General features: G+C 60.4%; 1 non-coding gene across 1 annotated transcript; it reads left to right on the top strand.

Annotated features, from left to right (window-relative positions):
• Window positions 1-9,019: 9,019 nt before the first annotated feature.
• LOC142793932 (small subunit ribosomal RNA) lies at window positions 9,020-10,834 on the top strand. Its single transcript, XR_012891937.1, has one exon. It is a non-coding gene; the product is annotated as a small subunit ribosomal RNA (ribosomal RNA).
• Window positions 10,835-12,500: the final 1,666 nt, after the last annotated feature.

Genomic DNA, 12,500 nt, shown 5'->3' with positions numbered 1-12,500 from the left:
AAGCTGGTCCCAAAACCGCGCCAAGTACGAAAGGAACAGCGCGGTCGAGACTCGGAAGAAAAAGCTTTCAAAGTGTCGTAGCACGAAGCACACTGCTGTTCGTGTGGAACAAACGTGACTACCGTGCTGTACGGTGGAGTTCTGTGCGCAAAAGCGGCGGGTGTGTTTCTAAGCACCACAGCGTTGTGTCAAAAAAGAGGTGCCTGAGAGAAACGCATGCGACTGCCGTGCTTTGCGGCATAGCACCGTGCGCAAAAACGGTGCGCATGCAAGAGGTGTCAGAGCTAGCGAACTTTTGCCACGAGCAACAGGTCACTAAAAGCCTATAGATGACGGTGTTGGAGGAAAAGAAAAATATCGAGAAAGCACTGCGGTGTGCCGTGCGTAGGGACGGGCGCGCGTGCCACATGCCGCCGAAATATGGGTGTCGGAGAAAACAGAGTGCCGCGCGTAACGAGGGGCGCGCGTGTTACAGAGAGATATGCCCAAACGCATGAAAGTGTACGCAGGTGTCCTAAGGCAGTTTTTTTTTTTTTCCTCATTTTGATGTCGCCCCGGCTGACGTGGTTTTCGTTTTTCCGTGCCGCCCCGGCTGACGCGGTTTTCGTTTTTCCGTGCCGCCCCGGCTGACGCAGTTTTTGCGCCGCCCCGGCTGACGCGGTTTTCGCGCCGCCCCGGCTGACGCGGTTCCGACTTTGCACTTTTTGGCTCACCCCGGCTGGCGGCCCACTCACTCGATCGCCAGGTCTGTTTGCCCCGGTGGTTCCACCGCCAGGCTTAAGCGCGAACTTTTTTTGTTTGTTTTCTTTTGATTAAGCGCAAGCTTTTTTCTTTGTTTTCTTTTGATTAAGCGCGGGCTTTTTTCTTTGTTTTTTTTGCATTCGCCCCGGCAGACGCGGTTTTTGCGCCGCCCCGGCTGACGCGGTTTTTGCCGCCCCGGCTGACGCAGTTCGGACTTAGCACTTTTCGGCTGTGCCTGGCTGGCGGCCCACTCACTCGATCGCCATGTCTGTTTGCCACAGTTTTCCCGGTGGTGCCGCACCCGGGCTCGCCCCGGCTGACGCGGTTTCGTGCCGCCCCGGCAGACGCGGTTTTCGCGCCGCCCCGGCTGACGCGGTTTCGTGCCGCCCCGGCAGACGCGGTTTTTTGCCGCCCCGGCTGACGCAGTTCGGACTTGGCACTTTTTGGCTGAGCCTTGCTGGCGGCCCACTCACTCGATCGCCATGTCTGTTTGCCACAGTTTTCCCGGTGGTGCCGCACCCGGGCTCGCCCCGGCGTTTTTTTTTTCTTTCGCCCCGGCTGACGCAGTTTTCGCGCCGCCCCGGCAGACGCGGTTTTCGCGCCGCCCCGGCAGACGCGGTTTTTTGCGCCGCCCCGGCTGACGCAGTTCGGACTTGGCACTTTTTGGCTGAGCCTGGCTGGCGGCCCACTCACTCGATCGCCATGTCTGTTTGCCACAGTTTTCCCGGTGGTGCCGCACCCGGGCTCGCCCCGGCTGACGCAGTTTTCGCGCCGCCCCGGCTGACGCGGTTTCGTGCCGCCCCGGCAGACGCGGTTTTTTGCGCCGCCCCGGCTGACGCGGTTTTTTGCCGCCCCGGCTGACGCAGTTCGGACTTGGCACTTTTCGGCTGTGCCTGGCTGGCGGCCCACTCACTCGATCGCCATGTCTGTTTGCCACAGTTTTCCCGGTGGTGCCGCACCCGGGCTCGCCCCGGCAGACGCGTTTTTTTTTTTTCTTTCGCCCCGGCTGACGCAGTTTTCGCGCCGCCCCGGCTGACGCGGTTTCGTGCCGCCCCGGCAGACGCGGTTTTGTTGCGCCGCCCCGGCTGACGCGGTTTTTGCCGCCCCGGCTGACGCAGTTCGGACTTAGCACTTTTTGGCTGAGCCTGGCTGGTGGCCCACTCACTCGATCGCCATGTCTGTTAGCCACAGTTTTCCCGGTGGTGCCGCACCCGGGCTCGCCCCGGCTGACGCAGTTTTCGCGCCGCCCCGGCTGACGCGGTTTCGTGCCGCCCCGGCAGACGCGGTTTTCGCGCCGCCCCGGCTGACGCGGTTTTTGCCGCCCCGGCTGACGCAGTTCGGACTTAGCACTTTTCGGCTGTGCCTGGCTGGCGGCCCACTCACTCGATCGCCATGTCTGTTTGCCACAGTTTTCCCGGTGGTGCCGCACCCGGGCTCGCCCCGGCTGACGCAGTTTTCGCGCCGCCCCGGCTGACGCGGTTTCGTGCCGCCCCGGCAGACGCGGTTTTCGCGCCGCCCCGGCTGACGCGGTTTCGTGCCGCCCCGGCAGACGCGGTTTTTTGCCGCCCCAGCTGACGCAGTTCGGACTTAGCACTTTTTGGCTGAGCCTTGCTGGCGGCCCACTCACTCGATCGCCATGTCTGTTTGCCACAGTTTTCCCGGTGGTGCCGCACCCGGGCTCGCCCCGGCAGACGCGTTTTTTTTTTTCTTTCGCCCCGGCTGACGCAGTTTTCGCGCCGCCCCGGCAGACGCGGTTTTCGCGCCGCCCCGGCAGACGCGGTTTTTTGCGCCGCCCCGGCTGACGCGGTTTTTTGCCGCCCCGGCTGACGCAGTTCGGACTTGGCACTTTTTGGCTGAGCCTGGCTGGCGGCCCACTCACTCGATCGCCATGTCTGTTTGCCACAGTTTTCCCGGTGGTGCCGCACCCGGGCTCGCCCCGGCTGACGCAGTTTTCGCGCCGCCCCGGCTGACGCGGTTTCGTGCCGCCCCGGCAGACGCGGTTTTTTGCGCCGCCCCGGCTGACGCGGTTTTTTGCCGCCCCGGCTGACACGGTTCGGACTTTGCACTTTTCGGCTGTGCCTGGCTGGCGGCCCACTCACTCGATCGCCATGTCTGTTTGCCACAGTTTTCCCGGTGGTGCCGCACCCGGGCTCGCCCCGGCAGACGCGTTTTTTTTTTTTTTTTTCTTTCGCCCCGGCTGACGCAGTTTTCGCGCCGCCCCGGCTGACGCGGTTTCGTGCCGCCCCGGCAGACGCGGTTTTTTGCGCCGCCCCGGCTGACGTGGTTTTTGCCGCCCCGGCTGACGCAGTTCGGACTTTGCACTTTTTGGCTGAGCCTGGCTGGCGGCCCACTCACTCGATCGCCATGTCTGTTTGCCACAGTTTTCCCGGTGGTGCCGCACCCGGGCTCGCCCCGGCAGACGCGTTTTTTTTTTTTCCTTCGCCCCGGCAGACGTGGTTCCCCCCCCCCCCCTCCGTCTTTCTTTTTGTTTTTTTTTTTCGCCGCGGCTGAAGTGGATTTTTCGGTGCCTCGACGCCCCGGTAGTCGCGGTTTTTCCGTTTCCGCACGGCCCCGGCTGACGCTGCTCGGTCACAGTCGCCTTTTGTGGTGATTGCAGACTTCTTGAGCGCGGGTGTTTTTTTTTTTTGTTGTTGTTGTTGTTTTATTACGCATTCGCTCCAGCAGACGCTGTTTAGACTTTTTGTTTCCTCTTTTATCCTGCGACGAGGTGACGAGGTTTATTCGGTGCCCCGCCGCCCCGGCTGAAGTGATTTTTCCTGTCCCGTGCCGCCCCGGCTGACGCGGTTGGGACTTCGCGTTTGTTCGGCCGCCACGGGTTTTGGCGCACTCGCTCGGTTGCTTGTTGTTGCCACTTGTTGCGAACCCAGGTTTCTTGAGCGAGCGCGGGCGTTTTTTCTTCCTTTCTTTCTTTGTTCTATGTGTTAGCGAATCGGCCTTTAATATCACACGAGGACTCACAACCAACAATTTTCAGTTTGAAGTGTAAAAAATCTGCAGGTGTTGACGTAACTGACTTGCCCCGTACCCTTGAGTACATCCATGAAGTTCTCGTAGTACTACTAAATCGCATTATTCCAAGTGGAGAAATTCCCATAAACTTGCAAACCTCTACACGAAAATCGGTGCGCGTGATAAAGTTGAAAATTATCGTCCGATATCAAATGTGCCTTCTATAACACAAATTCTAGGAAAAAAAAAAAAAAAAACACTTGTTCGCCGTTTTCTGCGCCGTGACTGGCAGCACTCCGGCGAAGCGAAACGGGGTCGATTCGAGCACGATATCGGCGTCTTTCGACGTGCTCGCCGGCGACCGTCGCACGAGTACGTCGCACGAGCGCGTCTGCCGGGGCGCCGTTTGCGAAGCCGACGCAAAAGTGGGAACCGCCGCTCGGATGATCGCCGCTTTCGGCAGAGTGAGTGTTGGCACTCCGGGGAAGCGAAACAGCGTGAATGCGCCCACGAAATCGGCGTATTTTGAAGTGCCCGCCGGCGACCGTCGCACGAGTACGGTAAACCGCGTCAGCCGGGGCGTAGTTCGGGACGCCGACGAAAAAGTGGGAAGCGCAACTCGGATCTTCGCCGTTTTTGCAGGAGTGAGTGGCGGCCCTCCTGCGAGACCAAGAAGCATCGATTCGTGCACGAATTCGGCGCCTTTCGACGTGATCGCCGGCGACCGTCGCTCGAGTAGGGCAAACCGCGTCTGCCGGGGCGGGCTTCGGGACGCCGATGCGAAAGTGGGAAACGCTGCTCGGATGTTCGCCGTTTTTGGCCGAGTGAGTGCTGGCACACGGGCGAAGCCAAACGGGGCCGATTACGGCACGATATCGGCGTCTTTCGACGTGCCCGCCGGCGACCGTCGCACGAGTACGGTAAACCGCGTCAGCCCGGGCGGAGTTCGGGACGCCGATGCGAAAGTGGAGAACGCCGCTCGGATCTTCGCCGTTTTTGGAGGAGTGAGTGGCGGCACTCCGGAGAAGCCAAGGAGCGCCAATTAGCGCACGATATCGGCGTCTTTCGACGCGCTCGCCGGCGACCGTCGCACGAGTAGGGCAAACCGCGTCTGCCGGGGCGGGGTTTACGACGCCGACGCAAAAGTGGGAACCGCCGCTCGGATGTTGGCCGTTTTTGGCAGAGTGAGTGCTGGCACTCCGGCGACGCGAAAGAGCGCGAATGCGCCCACGAAAGTGGCGTATTTGGACGTGCGTGACGGCGACCGCTGCAGGAGTACGAAAAACCACGTCAGCCGGGGCGAGCGACACACGGCGGTCTGGGTGCTTATCGCTGCTATTATAGGGGCACCCCGGCAGACGCAGAAAAAAAAAAAAATTTTCGACCTTCTTTTTTGCTGGTCGAGCTCGGGTAACCCAGGTCGCAATGGGAGCCGCGCACGAAAGCGGCGTCGCGAGACGCGTTCGCGGTCGCTAGTCGCACGAGCTCGGCAACCGCGTCAGCCGGCGCGGAGTTCGGGATGCCGACGGGCTAAGTGGGTACCGCTGCTCGGATGTTCGCCGTTTTTGGCCGAGTGAGTGCTGGCACTCCGGTTGAAGCCAAGGAGCGCCAATTCGTGCACGATATCGGCGGTCTTTCGACGTGCCCGCCGGCCACCGCCGCACGAGTACGGCAAACCGCGTCTGCCGGGGCGGGGTTCGCGACGCGTACGCAATAGTGGGAACCGTCGCTCGGATGTTCGTCGTCTTTGGCCGAGCGAGTGCTGGCACTCCGGCGAAGCGAAACGGGGCCGATTCGGGCACGATATCGGCGTATTTCGACGTGCTCGCCGGCGACCGTCGCACGAGTACGGCAAAGCGCGTCTGCCGGGGCGAGGTTTGCGACGCCGACGAAAAAGTGGGAAGCGCCGCTCGGATCTTCGCCGTTTTTGCAGGAGTGAGTGGCGGCCCTCCTGCGAGACCAAGAAGCATCGACTCGCGCACGATATCGGTGTCTTTCGACGTGCCCGCCGGCCACCGCCGCACGAGTACGGCAAACCGCGTATGCCGGGGCGGGGTTGGCGACGCCGACGCAAAAGTGGGAACCGCCACTAGGATGTTCGCCGTTTTTGGCAGAGTGAGTGCTGGCACTCCGGCGAAGCGAAAGAGCGCGAATGCGCCCACGAAAGTGGCGTGTTTGGACGTGCTTGACGACGACCACCGCAGGAAAACGAAAAACCACGTCAGCCGGGGCGAGCGACCCATGGCGGTCTGGGTGCTTATCGCTGCTATTATAGGGGCACCCCGGCAGACGCAAAAAAAAAAAAAAAATTTTTTTCGACATTCTTTTTTGCTCGTCGACCTCGGGTGACCCAGGTCGCAGTGGGAGCCGCGCACGAAAGCGGCGTCGCGAGACGGCTTCGCGGTCGCTAGTCGCACGAGCTCGGCAACCGCGTCTGCCGGGGCGGAGTTCGGGACGCCGACGGCTAAGTGGGAACCGCCGCTCGGATGTTCGCCGTTTGTGGCCGAGTGAGTGCTGGCACTCCGGCGAAGCCAAACGGGGCCGATTCCGGCACGATATCGGCGTCTTTCTACGTGCTCGCCGGCGACCGTCGCACGAGTACGGCAAAGTGCGTCTGCCGGGGCGGGGTTTGCGACGCGTACGCAATAGTGAGAACCGTCGCTCGGATGTTCGTCGTCTTTCGCCGAGCCAGTGCTGGCAATCCGGCGAAGCCGAACGGAGCCGATTCGGGCACGATATCGGCGTCTTTCCACGTGCTCGCCGGCGACCGTCGCACGAGTACGGTAAACCGCGTCAGCCGGGGCGGAGTTCGGGACGCCGATGCGAAAGTGGGAAGCGCCGCTCGGATCTTCGCCGTTTTTGGAGGAGTCAGTGGCGGCACTCCGGTGAAGCCAAGGTGCGCCAATTCGCGCACGATATCGGCGTCTTTCGACGTGCCCGCCGGCCACCGTCGCACGAGTACGGCAAACCTCGTCTGCCGGGGCGGGGTTTGCGACGCCGACGCAAAAGTGGGAACCGCCGCTCGGATGTTCGCCGTTTTTGGCAGAGTGAGTGCTGGCACTCCGGCGAAGCGAAAGAGCGCGAATGCGCCCACGAAAGTGGCGTGTTTGGACGTGCTTGACGACGACCACCGCAGGAAAACGAAAAACCACGTCAGCCGGGGCGAGCGACCCATGGCGGTCTGGGTGCTTATCGCTGCTATTATAGGGGCACCCCGGCAGACGCAAAAAAAAAAAAAAATTTTTTTCGACATTCTTTTTTGCTCGTCGACCTCGGGTGACCCAGGTCGCAGTGGGAGCCGCGCACGAAAGCGGCGTCGCGAGACGGCTTCGCGGTCGCTAGTCGCACGAGCTCGGCAACCGCGTCTGCCGGGGCGGAGTTCGGGACGCCGACGGCTAAGTGGGAACCGCCGCTCGGATGTTCGCCGTTTGTGGCCGAGTGAGTGCTGGCACTCCGGCGAAGCCAAACGGGGCCGATTCCGGCACGATATCGGCGTCTTTCTACGTGCTCGCCGGCGACCGTCGCACGAGTACGGCAAAGTGCGTCTGCCGGGGCGGGGTTTGCGACGCGTACGCAATAGTGAGAACCGTCGCTCGGATGTTCGTCGTCTTTCGCCGAGCCAGTGCTGGCACTCCGGCGAAGCCGAACGGAGCCGATTCGGGCACGATATCGGCGTCTTTCCACGTGCTCGCCGGCGACCGTCGCACGAGTACGGTAAACCGCGTCAGCCGGGGCGGAGTTCGGGACGCCGATGCGAAAGTGGGAAGCGCCGCTCGGATCTTCGCCGTTTTTGGAGGAGTCAGTGGCGGCACTCCGGTGAAGCCAAGGTGCGCCAATTCGCGCACGATATCGGCGTCTTTCGACGTGCCCGCCGGCCACCGTCGCACGAGTACGGCAAACCTCGTCTGCCGGGGCGGGGTTTGCGACGCCGACGCAAAAGTGGGAACCGCCGCTCGGATGTTCGCCGTTTTTGGCAGAGTGAGTGCTGGCACTCCGGCGAAGCGAAAGAGCGTGAATGCGCCCACGAAAGTAGCGTATTTGGACGTGCTTGACGGCGACCGCCGCAGGAGTACGAAAAACCACGTCAGCCGGGGCGAGCGACCCACGGCGGTCTGGGTGCTTATCGCTGCTATTATAGGGGCACCCCGGCAGACGCAGAAAGAAAAAAAAAAATGGGGACATGGCGTGCGTCACCGTGCGGCTTCGCAGCGTTGCCGAAGTCGCCGAGCCCTTCGACTGAGCCGAACGGCGGACAGGGAACGTTGGTCGGCCGTTCTAACCTGTCGGTGCCACGCCGAGACGTCGTTAAGGAAAACCGCGTCGTGGGCCTCTACGACGCCGTCGAGTCGTTGTACGTTTGGTGTCCAGCGTGTCGGCGGCGAGTAGCGGACACGTCGTTCACGACTTCGGTCTTTCGCAGTCGACGCGAACTTGCGGAGAGTCGTGGTGCCTCACGTTTTCGGCAGAAACCGCGGCGGAATTTTCCCGTGCGTGCGCGCACGACCTCGGTGCTGTGCCGTCAGCGTAGTGTTGCACAAACTCGTGGCCTACCCAAGGTGCGGTACGTTTGCGGCCGTATCCTCGGTGGGAATTTCGTGAGTAGGGTCGCAAATTCTACGACCTCGGCGGGTTTGAGAGCGACGTAGACTTGTGGCACGCTCAACATGCCACACGTTTCGGGGCACACCCGCGGTGAAATTTTCTCGAGTACGCTCGTATTAGGGCCCAAGGAGGTCTGGGTACTTATCGCTGCTATTATGTGGGGGTTCTCGTGAGCGGCGTACGCGAAAGCGACCGGGTGTCTGATATGCGGCGGGCTTCGGCCTCGTCAAGCGTGTCCTCGGGTCTGCTCCAGGGGAATCCACGGCAGTCGTCTGCAGCCTCATCCGCTTGATGCGTTAGGGGCTGGTTGTCGGACGGTGCCGTTTTACCACGATATCGAGGTGTGTTCCGTGTCGTCCTCGGGCGATTCAGATGCGAAAGCGCCGAAGACGCGGGCGTGACCCGTCGTCTGGCGGCTTTGCAGTCTCGGCTCCGTTGCTAGTTCCGGCCGGTCCACCGACAGTGCAGCGGGCTTGGGCAACCCGCACGGCGCGACCGAGTCGATGCAACGAAAAAGAGCGAGCATGAACGTGCTTCTTGCCGCACGGCTCCCACTCGTCTTTCGGGAAGGTTGTGCCGTAGCGAGCTCGAACGCCGTCATCTCGGAGTGCAAAATAAGCGTGTTGGGGCGCCTGAAGGTGGCCTCCGCCGCACACAGACTGCGTCCGGCCCGCCGAGGGCGAGGACGGACGCGCAGTCGAACGATTACCTGGTTGATCCTGCCAGTAATCATATGCTTGTCTCAAAGATTAAGCCATGCATGTCTAAGTACATGCCGAAATAAGGCGAAACCGCGAATGGCTCATTAAATCAGTTATGGTTCCTTAGATCGTTTCTTCCTACTTGGATAACTGTGGCAATTCTAGAGCTAATACATGCAGTGAGCCTGGAGCCCTTTGGGTAACGGGTGCTTTTATTAGACCAAGATCGATCGGGTTTCGGCCCGTATTGTGTGGTGACTCTGGATAACTTTGTGCTGATCGCATGGCCACGAGCCGGCGACGTTTCTTTCAAGTGTCTGCCTTATCAACTTTCGATGGTAGGTTACTTGCTTACCATGGTTGTTACGGGTAACGGAGAATCAGGGTTCGATTCCGGAGAGGGAGCCTGAGAAACGGCTACCACATCCAAGGAAGGCAGCAGGCGCGCAAATTACCCACTCCCGGCACGGGGAGGTAGTGACGAAAAATAACAATACGGGACTCTTTTGAGGCCCCGTAATTGAAATGAGTACACTCTAAATCCTTTAACGAGGATCAATTGGAGGGCAAGTCTGGTGCCAGCAGCCGCGGTAATTCCAGCTCCAATAGCGTATACTAAAGCTGCTGCGGTTAAAAAGCTCGTAGTTGGATCTCAGTTCCAGACGAGTAGTGCATCTACCCGATGCGACGGCTCGGACTGAACATCATGCCGGTTCTTTCTTGGTGCACTTCATTGTGTGCCTCGAGATGGCCGGTGCTTTTACTTTGAAAAAATTAGAGTGCTCAACGCAGGCGAGTCGCCTGAATAAACTTGCATGGAATAATAGAACAAGACCTCGTTTCTGTTCTGTTGGTTTTTGGAATACGAGGTAATGATTAAGAGGGACGGACGGGGGCATTCGTATTGCGGCGCTAGAGGTGAAATTCTTGGACCGTCGCAAGACGAACTACTGCGAAAGCATTTGCCAAGAATGTTTTCATTGATCAAGAACGAAAGTCAGAGGTTCGAAGGCGATCAGATACCGCCCTAGTTCTGACCATAAACGATGCCAACCAGCGATCCGCCTGAGTTACTCAAATGACTCGGCGGGCAGCTTCCGGGAAACCAAAGTATTTGGGTTCCGGGGGAAGTATGGTTGCAAAGCTGAAACTTAAAGGAATTGACGGAAGGGCACCACCAGGAGTGGAGCCTGCGGCTTAATTTGACTCAACACGGGAAAACTTACCCGGCCCGGACACTGGGAGGATTGACAGATTGAGAGCTCTTTCTTGATTCGGTGGATGGTGGTGCATGGCCGTTCTTAGTTGGTGGAGCGATTTGTCTGGTTAATTCCGATAACGAACGAGACTCTAGCCTATTAAATAGGTGCGGGGTTCCCAGCACCTTACAACCTTCTTAGAGGGACAAGCGGCTCCTAGCCGCACGAAACAGAGCAATAACAGGTCTGTGATGCCCTTAGATGTCCGGGGCCGCACGCGCGCTACACTGAAGGAAGCAGCGTGTCTTTATCCCTGTCTGAAAAGACTGGGTAACCCGTGGAACTTCTTTCGTGATTGGGATAGGGGCTTGCAATTGTTCCCCTTGAACGAGGAATTCCCAGTAAGCGCGAGTCATAAGCTCGCGTTGATTACGTCCCTGCCCTTTGTACACACCGCCCGTCGCTACTACCGATTGAATGATTTAGTGAGGTCTTCGGACCGATGTCCGGCGCGGCCTTTCGGTTGCGCCGGTCTGTTGGAAAGATGACCAAACTTGATCATTTAGAGGAAGTAAAAGTCGTAACAAGGTTTCCGTAGGTGAACCTGCGGAAGGATCATTAACGGATTGTGAAGGGTGAGCGCCTCAGCTGCGTCTGCGCCCGACACTTTCTGCCGCTGACCCCGTTTGGACGCGGGGTCGGCTTTTCCCCACGGGGCTGCCTGAATGTGGAGCGGCACCCCGTGACAAATTGTTGCGCCCAGCGGACGCCAACACCGCGACCTTGGACGGTCGGCCAGGTGGCGGACGCGGGTACAAACGGCGCAACGCACTCATAGGTCGGCTTTCGACCCGCCACTGCACCGTGGCTCGAAGCGCTCGAAATGCGCGACCCGACCGCTGCGGGACCGCCTAGTACTGTAAACAGGAGCGGCGGAGCGCGAACGGCGAGTCGTGGTTACGTCGGTAGAAGGCGAGGCTGCGCGTTCCCGAAACGCCAGCCGAGTGCCCTCCCGACCGTTCGAGCGTGCAAGAACGAGACCCGACAATCGCGCGGCGACTGCCAAGTACGAGAGGAACGGCACAAGCGTCGGCGGTCGGTCAAGGAACTGGCGATGTGACGGGTCCGCTGTGCACCAGTGCATACCGTCCCGCCGTCCGCGGCAAGCGCCTCCGCGTCCTCGGGTGACGGAGGCTGCCGGTCGGTTCTTGCAGGCGAGGGATCTCGCTGGCACCGGTTCGCGTTGACGCGCGGCCGGTCATGGCACGGCGATGCGACGGCCGAGGTGCGCAGTACTCGATGGAGGAACCGCACGCTCCGATGACCGTCCCGCCCTCCGCGGCGTATGCGTACCGACCGTAATGGTTGCAGCAGCGCCGGCCGGCTTTTGAATTCGCCACACGAAACACGGTGCGAGATCGCGGTTAGGGGAGCGTCGACGTTGCCAGGCGTTTTGCTTGCTGCCGAGGGAAAGGCGGCACGGCCACGTCGCGCTCGTCGCGATTAGCGGGTCTGCGCGCTTTGGGAAGGTGCCGCAACGACTTGCCGAAAGAGGAAGCACGGAAGAACGAGGGACTTGGACGTCCCGACAATTGAACGCACTTGCGGCCAGGCCCTTGCTGGCTTCGTTCTTCCGCCTCGAGTAGGCTCGTACGCGGCTCCGGCGCCGAAAGTGGTCCTTGGCACCGACTTCGGTGGACGTGGGAAGTGCCGCGCAAGTACGGCGCGCCTGGCTCCACCTGTTGGCTAAAGTAGGCAGCCGGATCGGCATTTTGGTGTGCGGTGGCAAACCGTGGATGCGAAAAAAGCTTGTGCGATTTCGTGGAACAAAAAGCGGGGGTCCCCCTTTTTATGCGGAGGAGACCGACCCGCCCGCCGTGGTGAACCGCGACGCCACGGTAAAAACGGGAGAGGCTTGTCGATGGGACCGTGCATCCCGCGCTCCACGGAGGCCGGGAGGCGGCCGCCCGAGGAAATGTGTAGCCGTCGAGGCCCGCATCTGCGTGCACTCTTATCCAAATGGGTGTACCGCAGGCATTTTCTGGTTAGGCGGGCCAATGAGAGCGAGCACACAACGATACCTACGGGTCCGGCTTGGAGAACCGGCTTCGACGCCTCCCGAGTATTTATAGAGGGGTGGACCACGAAAGCACTCGCAAGTAGCGGAAGCGAAACGCCGTCCGAAACACACCGTTTGCTCGATTTGCGGCAGCCGAAAAAGGCGCGGCAGAGTTTTGGAGTCCAAGCGTGCGCTGAAAAGCGCCCTTCTTGGCCACTGTTTGGCCGA

The sequence above is a fragment of the Rhipicephalus microplus genome, unplaced genomic scaffold, assembly GCF_043290135.1.
Source record: "Rhipicephalus microplus isolate Deutch F79 unplaced genomic scaffold, USDA_Rmic scaffold_348, whole genome shotgun sequence".
Lineage (NCBI taxonomy): Eukaryota > Metazoa > Arthropoda > Arachnida > Ixodida > Ixodidae > Rhipicephalus > Rhipicephalus microplus.
Note: the sequence above shows the minus strand (reverse complement) of the source record. Positions and strands in the feature narration are given on the sequence as shown.